The 10,128-nt window shown below is 44.8% G+C and overlaps 1 protein-coding gene across 5 annotated transcripts in view; it reads left to right on the top strand.

Annotated features, from left to right (window-relative positions):
• The first annotated feature begins 9,614 nt into the window (after positions 1 to 9,614).
• The window catches only part of SPATA20 (spermatogenesis associated 20), a 1,104,606-nt gene continuing 1,104,092 nt past the window's right edge, over positions 9,615 to 10,128 (top strand). For all 5 annotated transcript variants that reach the window (XM_069200053.1, XM_069200051.1, XM_069200052.1 and 2 more), the window contains exon 1: positions 9,615 to 9,858. The gene's annotated coding sequence lies outside the window, so the exon portion shown is untranslated. The remainder of the gene's footprint in view (positions 9,859 to 10,128) is intronic.

Raw genomic sequence — 10,128 nt, 5'->3', positions numbered from 1 at the left:
AATGTTTTTCAAAACATTTGATCCATTGTGTCCAGCTTTCTGCCAGGGGTCCTGGAACATCTAAAAATGTACTTGGCATTGCCACTGCATTCATTATGCCAGGTAATGATCTATCAAGTTGTTTAACTCCTCAAGTTTAGATTGTACAATGCCTTCGTTTAACTATAAATATCACTTTTTAGGATCTGGCTCCCTCCTGTGGCAGTTTCAGGTATAGCACATTAGTTAATTCAGGGCATGTAAAGGGTTAATCACTCACAGTTCAGCTCATGCAGTCCTCTCAGAAGCCAGAATATCAGGGTCAAGAGGTCATAACTTGCTGGCAAGAATTCAGATGCCTGAGTGGATAAGAGCTGACACACCTCGTTGAATGGATTTTGCTACTTGATCCCTTCCCTCGTCACCAAAATGTCCTTGTGTAATGATGAGGAGACGGAAAGTGAGGTAAACATCTCCTTCTTTATTGATTTCCTCACAAGAATGCCTCAACCGTCGTTCTCTCCCTCTCCCTCCCCCCAACATTCCAAAACCCTCCCGCGCGCAGCGTCAGCCGCGCGCACAGACACATGAGGGAAGGCTGAGGGAAGAAATAAAAAGACACGACACACGGGGAAAATGACAACACCACTGTACTTCTATGGAACATTACACATCCCAGATAAATTTTAATGCCAAGGAAAAACACTAATGAAAAGATGACCAGTGTCTAGAGTAAGATTTCCAGATTGGCTGCTTTCTAGAACCTTTAATTCGCTTATCTCAATAAACAGGAAGGCATTTCTTTTGCAAAGTTCATCCTTTTAAAAATCCATACTGACACACAACCTGAGAAGAAGAGGTAGGTTGGATGGTTTCAGGGGGTAAGGAGTTGAAGGAAGGATCAATGAAGGAGACAACGCAAGAGAACCGAGAAGTTGGAACTGTGGGAACTAGTACTACCACTAACACATCTGCTCCCCCTCCTGAACTTTGGACGCATGTTTGGGATCAGAGAGAACACAAATAATAGCTTCATTGGCCATTTAACCCCTTCTCTGCCAGGCCTTTTCCCCCTCAGGTGGCAGGCCTTTTTTTGGCTATTTGGGGCAGTTTGTGCTTAGGCCCTCATAACTTTTTGTTCACATAAGCTACCCATGCCAAATTTGTGTCCTTGTTTTCCAACATCCTAGGGATTCTAGAGGTACCCAGAATTTGTGGGCTCCCCTGAAGGAGACCAAGAAATTAGCCAAAATACAGCAAAAAGTTTTTTTTTTTTTTTTAAAGGGCTGCAGAAGAAGGCTTGTGGTTTTTTCGCTGAAAATGGCACCAACAAAGGTTTTGTGGTGCTAAAATAACTATCTTCCCAGCTTTCAGGAACAGGGAGACTTGAATCAGAAACCCCCCATTTTTCAACACAATTTTGGCAGTTTACTGGGACATACCCCATTTTTACTATTTTTGTGCTTTCAGCCTCCTTCCAGTTAGTGACAGAAATGGGTGTAAAACCAATGCTGGATCCTGGAAAGCTAAACATTTCTGAAAAGTAGACAAAGTTCTAAATTCACCAAGGGGTCATTTGTGTAGATCCTACAAGGGTTTCCTACAGAAAATAACAGCTGAAATGAAAACATATTGAAATTGAGGTGAAAAAAACTGCAATTTTTCTCCACGTTTTTCTCTGTAACTTTTTTCTGTGATGTCATATTTTTTAAAGTAATATATTGTTACATCTGGTTGCGGGGATAGATAGGGCTTGTAGGTTCATCAAGAACCCTAGGTACCCAGAGCCAATAAAAGAGCTGCACCTTGCAATGGATTTTTATTTGCTGAACTATAGAGAGTGAAAAATAGATATCAAGAAAACCTTTGTATTTCCAAAATGGGCCCAAGATAAGGTGTTGAGAAGCAGTGGTTATATGCACATCTCTGAATTCTGGGGTGCCCATACTAGCATGTGAATTTCAGGGCATTTCTCAAATAGACGTCTTTTTTACACACTGTCTTACATTTGGAAGGAAAAAATGTAGAGAAAGACAAGGGGCATTAACACTTGTTTTCCTATTCTGTGTTCCCCCAAGTCTCCCGATAAAAATGGTACCTCACTTGCGTGGGTAGGCCTAATGCTCACAATAGGAAACGCAACATGGACACATCACATTTTCCCAAAGAAAACAGAGCTGTTTTTTGCAAAATGCCTAGCTGTGGATTTTGGCCTCTAGCTCAGCCGGCACCTAGGGAAACCTACCAAACCTGTGCATTTTTGAAAACTAGACACCTAGGGAAATCCATGATGGGGTGACTTGTGGGGTTCTCACCAGGTTCTGTTACCCAGAATCCTTTGCAAACCTCACAATTTGGCCAAAAAACAATACTTTTTCCTCTCATTTCGGTGACAGAAAGTTCTGGAATCTGAGAGGAGCCACACCTTTCCTTCCACCCTGCGTTCCCCCAAGTCTTCTGATAAAGATGGCACCCCACTTGTGTGGGTAGGCCTAGCGCCCGCAACAGGATATTCCCCAAAATACAACAGGGACAAATAACAATTTCCGAAAGAAAACAGACCTGTTTTTTGCAAAGTGCCTAGCTGTGGACTTTGGCCTCTAGCTCAGCTGCCACCTAGGGAAACCTAGCAAACCTGTGTATTTTTGAAAACTAGACACCTAGGGAAATCCAAGATGGGGTGACTTGTGGGGCTCTCATCAGGTTCTGTTACCCAGAATCTATTGCAAACCTCAAAATGTGGCCAAAAAACACTTTTTCCACACATTTTGGTGACAGAAAGTTCTGGAATCTGAGAGGAGCCACAAATTTCCTTCCACTCAATGTTACCCCAAGTCTCCCAATAAAAATGGTCCCTCACTTGTGTGGGTAGGCCTAGCGCCCGCAACAGGAAATGCCCCAAAACACAACGTGGACACATCACATTTTCCCACAGAAAGCACAGCTGTTTTTTGCAAAGTGCCTAGTTGTGGACTTTGGCCTCTAGCTCAGCTGGCACCTAGGGAAACCTAGCAAATCTGTGCATTTTTGAAAACTAGACACCTAGGGGAACCCAAGATGAGGTGACTTGTGGGGCCTTCGCCAGGTTTTGTTACCCAGAATCCTTAGCAAACCTCAAAATTTGGCCCAAAAAAACACCTTTTCCTCACATTTCTGTGACAAAAAGTTCTAGAATCTGAGAGGAGCCACAAATTTCCTTCCACCCACCGTTCCCCCAAGTCTCCCAAAGAAAATGGTACCTCACTTCTGTGGGTAGGCCTAGCGCCTGCAACAGGAAATGCCCCAAAACACAATGTGTACACATCACATTTTCCCAAAGAAAACAGAGATGTTTTTTGCAAAGTGCCTAGCTGTGGATTTTGGCCTCTAGCTCAGCTGGCACCTAGGGAAACTTAGCAAACCTGCACATTTTTTAAAACTAGACACCTAGGGGAATCCAAGATTGGGTGTGGCTCACCAGATTCTGTTACCCAGAATGCTTTGCAAACCTCAAAAAAACACTTTTTACTCACATTTCGGTGACTGAAAGTTCTGGAATCTGAGAGGAGCCACAAATTTCCTTCCACCCAGCGTTCCCGCAAGTCTCTCGATAAAAATGGTACCTCACTTGAGTGGGTAGACCTAGTGCTCGTGACAGGAAATGCCCCAAAACACTATCTGGACACATCAAATTTATCAAATACAAAAATACCTGTTTTTGTGGAGGGGGGCACCTGTGTTTTTGGTCCTGAGCTCAGCAGCCATCTAGGGAAACCTACCAAACACAGACATTTCTGAAAACTAGACACCTGAGGGAGTCCAGGGAGGTGTGACTTGCGTGGATCCCCCAATGTTTTCTTACCCAGAATCCTCAGCAAACCTAAAATTTAGTTACAAAATCTCATTTTTCCCACATTTCTGTGTGGGATCACTGCACCAGGACAAATTTCCTACCACCCAACGTTCCCCTCAGTCTCCCAGTAAAAATGATACCTCACTTGTGTAGATGGGCCAAAGGCCTGTGACAGGGAAGAGCCAAAAACATGTCAAAATTGAGGGGGAACCAAAGCGGGTCCAAAAGGGCAGTTTGAAAAAAAAACTTTTAGGCTGACAAGTGCAGCAGAATTTTTATCCGTATAGATGAGACAATGTTGGGTGGTAGGAATTTTGTGGATTCCTGCAGATTCTGGAAGGTTCCATCACAAAAATGGGGAAAAATGTGTAATTTCCAGCAAAGTTGGAGGTTTACAGGGCATTGTGGGTACGAAAATGGTGCAGGTGAAGCACACCACTGTGGAATCAACCAGATGTTTAGTTTTCAGAGGTGTCTAGGTCTTGTGGATTTTTCTACATGGCAGCGTCCCACAGTCAAAAAGGTGCAGCCCTCACCATTCCAAGTGGGGCGATTTTGAGAGTTACCAGGCACTCATGGCACAAATCTAAAACCAAAACCCAAAATAATCAAATGTCCTCTTGCTTGCCATGGGATAAGATGTTTTAGAGTGCGGGGGAGAACTGAAAGACTGTTACCCCCTTCAGTTGGGGTGGGGGGCATAACCAGGCCCATACTGGTTGGTAGCCACCACCCCACAATTTTTTTTGTTTTTTAATTCCCTGGCATCTTATAGACTTTCTGTACCCCCTGGGGTGTAGATCAGGGGTAATTGCCCAGTCTGCCCACTGGTGGGCAGAACAACTGTGGCCCTATTTATTTGGGGTGGGGGTATGGCCATACCCCCACCCTCTTATTTTGAAAAAAATCTTCCCTGGTCTCTGGTGGGCCTTCTCCCCCCTTCCAAAAATATGGCCAACAGTAATGTGCCCCCATGAGGAGTGACCCTTGCCCAAGGGGCTGCCCCCCCAAACAAAACACACACACCAATCCCTGGTGTCTAGTGGATTGGCCTAACAAAAATAAGCCGATCTGCCCCTAAGGGGGGCAGAAATGGCCTAAATACAATTTGCCTCCCAGGGGAGCGACCCTTGTCTAAACACTCTCAATCAGCTCTATGTACGTGGAGGTCGTGCACAAATGCCATGGGCATGGAATCCCACCGGTTCTGGCACCAGGGGGATTCCTTTTTTTTCTTTTCAGGTTGGTCCTCTGCAACCTGAGGCTGTTTTTGGGGTAATACGATCAGCGTGCATGGTCACGGCAAAAAGTGAAAGTAAAGAGACAATTGGTTAATTTTCCTTTTGGGGGCATGCACTGATTTAGTTGGGGAGGAATTGATGGGCAGGGGAGAGTGTCCCCTTTCCAATGGTATCTTTCACTAGTGGATCCCTCCATTGGGATCACCGCAAGAGGGCGATTCCCAATCAGGGCCATACCTCATATAAAAAATGGCACTACAATCATTCTGTGCCCCATCCCCCAGAGGGGCCAAATTGAGGTGTTTTCCACATATCTGCATCCCCCAAGCAGTTGGGTGCAGAAAACCCATTTGAAACCAGAGATTAGTAGAACATAATCAAAGCAAGGGGGAAGCCCACTAGACACCAAGGATTCCAAAATTACGCCAAAACAAGCAAAAGAATGGGGAAGGCCCACCCTGGCTTTGAGCCACATCCACAATTCAGAATCCCAATTGGGGAGGCCATGCCAAACGTACCTAGGTAGAAATCCTATTTGACACCAGGGATTTAGAATTATGGGCAAAAGAAAAGGGTGCATGCATTGGGCCATTCCACCCACCCCAAAAGTGGCAAATCAGTCAGCAGGATGTGCCCCCAATTTACCCCCTGAGGGCAGCAAGCAGACTAGGCATCAGAGATTTCAATATGGCACAAAAACAATCAATAAAATGGTGGCTGCCTACCCTGGCTTCGAGCCACACTCATAATCTCAAAAGGGAAATACAGTCTTTCTGCCCCCTGGGGAAAATATAAAGGTTGTCCCAACTGGGGAGGTTGCCCCTAATCTGCCCCTGGTGTGGGGGGTGAAAGTGCTAGGTCTATTAGACAGCAGGGATTTTACATTTTGGGCAAAAGAAAGGAGTGCAAGCGTCGCAATGTGGCATTGTGCCATGCCCCCACCCCAAAAGGGGCAATCCAGTCTTTCTGATCCCTTGTGGATAGGCAGAGGGTTTGCCCCAATTACCTCCATGGAGGGGCAGAAAGACACAGGTTGGCTGCAATTGTTTTGTAAAATAATGGAGTGGAGCCTGGACCATCCTGAAGTCAGGCCCCACCTTCAGCCTTAAAGTCTTTGCAGTCTTTCTGCCCTCCTGGGGCCTTAAGGATCCCCAACCCAATGGCAAGCAAGAGGACATTTTTATTCTTTCGGGTGTTGTTTTTACACACTGGCCAGCAGAGCGGGGCGGAATCAAAATATTGTCCAACTTGCCATGTTAAATGGCTGCACTTTCTTGTTCTGGGTCAAACACCTCCTGGAAAACCTACCAAACCAAGACTTTCTGAAAACTAGACACCTGGAGGAAGTCTACAGGGTTGTGCCTCATGTGGATCTCACGACATTTTCATACCCACAATGCCCTACAAAACTCAAACCTTGCCTAAAATCATACATTTTTAAGTGCATTTCTGTTTCGTAAACTTATGGAATTCCCTGTGATCCAGAAAATTCCTCTAGCCCACATTACCCCACATTTATGGGTGAGCCTAGCACCTGCAACAGGAAAGGCCCCAAATGCGAACATTTCCGTTAAAAAAAAAAAAAGACCTGATTTGGCAATTGGAGTTGCTGCACTAATAGGCCCTAGGCTCGGCTGCTACCTAGGGAAACCTGCCAAACCCCATGCATTTCTAAAAACAAGACACCCGGGGAGTCCAGATTGGTGCTCCTCACATGGATGCCACAATATTTTCTTACCTACAATGCCCTGCCTGCTCATTTTCATTATTTTTTATTTCAAGAGTTAGTTTTTTGGGTACACTTTTCAGAAAATATATAGATTTCAGGATCACCAATGAGTTTCACACCTGTTTCCACCACAAGTTGCATGCAGGCTGAAACTACAAAAAATAGGCAATATGGACTACCTATTAGGAAAATGCAAAAACTATGGTAAAAAAATGTTTTTGCCCCAACTCTGCTTGTTCCTGAAAGCAGGGAAGATGGTGATCCTAGAACAGCAAACATTTTGTTGCCGTAATTTTTATTTAAAAAATACACTTTCTTACACAATATATTTTTCCCGTTCCTAGCACACAAACCAAACTTTAGCTATATTGTGGCTATTTTTTCAGTTCCCTCCAGGGAAAATCTACAACCACAGGGTCACCCAGGATGTTGGGAAAAAAGGATGCAAAATGTACCTTTTGTGGTATAAAGGTTATGAAGGCTTAAACAAGAGGTACTCCTAATATCCAAAAAGGGCTTAGCGAGTGGGAAAGTATCAGGTGGGCAGGAAGTCCGAGAAGTCAAGAAGTTATTAAACCAGGCAATATATTATTTACTTTAAACAAGCATTGGCAAAGCCAATAGGTCTTGCCTCTGCAAGAGCTATATGTTTTGGCAATGTATTTTAGTCATGTTGTACACCTGTTTGGCTGCTGTTTAGTATGTCTAAATGTTAGTAGCACGGAAAGGGGAGGGATAATCTGGGAAAGACTGGAGTGCGGCAGATTGGGGTAGAGCGGAATGACATGATTGTAGTAGAGTGGAGTTAGGTAGATTGGGGTAGAGTGGGGTAGAATGGGGCTGATTGTAGTGGAGTAGAATGGAGTAGACTGGAGTGGTGTTATAGTGGGGTAGATTGGAGTGGGGAAGTGGAGCAGATTGGTGTGGCAGATTCAAGTGGGGAAGATTCAATTGGGGTAGATTTGAGTGGATTGAGAAAGACTAGGGTGGGGTGGAGTAGACTGGGGTGGGGCAGGGTAGATTAGATTTGGGGTAGGGTAGATTGGAGTGAAGTGGGGTAGATCAGGGTGGAGTGGGGTAGGTTGGGGGAGTGGAGTAGATTGGGGTGGATTGAGGTTGACTGGCATGGATAGGGATAGGCTGAAATGGGGTAGATCGGGATAGAGTGGAGTGTGGTAGATCGGGGAAGAGTGGAGTGGGTGGATTGGAGTGGAGTGGGATAGACTGGATAGAAGTAGAGTAGTGTAGATTCGAGTGGGGTACATTGAGTGGATAAGAGTAAGTTAGTTTGGAATGGTGTTGGGTAGACTGGGGCAGATTGACGTGGAGTGGGGTAGATGGGGTAGACTCAAGTGGGATAGATTGAATTGGGGTAGCTTGGCATGGGGTAGATTGGAGTGGGGTAGAGTGGTGTGGAGTAGATTGGGATAGGGTGGGGTGAATTGGAGTGGGGTAGTTTGGGGGTAGAGTGGGGTGAAGTAGATTGGGGTGGGGTGGGGTAGATTGGGGTGGGGTGGATTGGGGTGCAGGGTTTGGGTGGGGGAGACTGTAGTAGGGTAGAATGGGGTGGAGTAGGGTGCAGTAGATTGAAGTGGGGTGGATTGGGTTAGATTAGAGTAGAGTGGGTAGATTTGAGTTGAGTGTGGTAGATTCGAGAGAGGTAGATTGGAGTAAAGTGGAGTTGGGTAGATTGGGGTGGAGTGGTGTGGGGTATTCTGCAGTGGAGGGGAGAGGGGTACATTAGATTGGATTGGAGTAGAGTAGATTGGATGGATTAGAGTAGGGTAGATTGAAATGGAGTGGGATAGACTGGGTCAGATTGGAGTGGTGTATATTGGAGTGGAATGGGGTAGACTGGAGTTGCATAGATTGGACTGGGGTATTTTGGCATTGAGTAGATTGGAAGGGAGTCGGGTCGATTGGTGGGGTAGACTGGTGTAGATTGGAGTAGAGTGGAGTAGTGTAAAGTTGAGTGGCGTAGTGTGGAGTATGCCTGGCATGGTAGTACATTGCCATCACAGACAAATTTTCAGTTGAAATCGCCATTACATTTGCGCACACACACACACAGTTTTACAACTCACAAATGATAACAAGTGGAAATATACAGCGAGTGTATTGATGTGTGTTGATTGCATTCGAATACTTGTTTCCACCACACTTCAGAATTACAAAAAAAATGCTTCATTTGTACTTTCATAATTATGACATATTCTGAAATATCAGCATTCCTGTTTGTTGTGTGCTATAAAACAATAATATCCTACACTCTATCCTCTCACATGGGTACTCAGCAGGATTGTCACATAAATTCTCTCACTTTGAAGCCATCGAAAGAAAAGTAAACTCCAAGATCCACATTTGACCTCTGAGTTTGAATGCACGCCAAATGTGGCAAAACAAGAACAAGATTTAAAGGCATGTTTACAGAAAGCGAACAGTCGTAAGGATACTGTAAACAAAAATTGCTGGTGGGGAGGTGGAAACTAACTCAACCTCTGTGGTAGGCTTCGAGCTAAAAAGCACAAACTTCCCCTAATGTTTTTCTTGTAACAGTGCCGTCCAGATTTATGTGGAAACGTGAAGAATAAAGTGTCAAAGGTAATATGACAATACAACGAAGTAATAGTTAACGTCGTTTTTTATCGTCTTTGAACCATCTATTAGTTAACCTATTAAGAACTGCAAGAATTGATTCTAGATTAAATATTCATGGAGTTACCAGGAAGTGAGTAGATCGATGTCGAGCAGCATGGCGGTGAACGCTGGCACATTTCTAAGACACTTTAGCACTCTAGCTCTTTAATAGAAGACGGTGCTCATTGCGCGTAACTTGGAACGTTGGCGAACAGCAGCCGATCACTTGTGTGCTCTGTGGAAGTTACTCTCGGACAGCGGGTCGCTTCCGGGGCGCCTGGTCCATCGTTTCTGGGGTCAGAGTGTTTCTGTTTTGTCAGCCGCTCACCCATTCTAATACTCTCATCTCGCCTGTCAATCCGCATAACCCATCTTTGCTATTGGCATTTCTGGCCTTCAGTTTTCGAAGCAGACTCCTAAAGTCGTAATCACCTTTACAGGTAAATGCGGTGGTTAGGCAAATCCGTTTGTAGACGGGGAGGTAAGTTTTCTGTTTTGGAACGAGGTCGGGAGTGTTTGGCATTTGCTGTTACTCTTACGTTTTGGTGTTATGATTTACCTTTTTATTTATAATAAGAACCGGCGTGAATTTCTCTTAGAGGTGTCCGAAAACATGTATGGGAACTGTGATCTAGAGTAAAATTGGGCCGGCTTCATTGAGTACGAGTTCGGGCTTAGACAAGGCTAAAAACATCAAAATATTCTGTAAC

This window comes from Pleurodeles waltl, chromosome 7 (genome assembly GCF_031143425.1).
Source record: "Pleurodeles waltl isolate 20211129_DDA chromosome 7, aPleWal1.hap1.20221129, whole genome shotgun sequence".
NCBI classification, from domain to species: domain Eukaryota; kingdom Metazoa; phylum Chordata; class Amphibia; order Caudata; family Salamandridae; genus Pleurodeles; species Pleurodeles waltl.
This window is presented reverse-complemented; position numbering and strand designations above follow the sequence as displayed.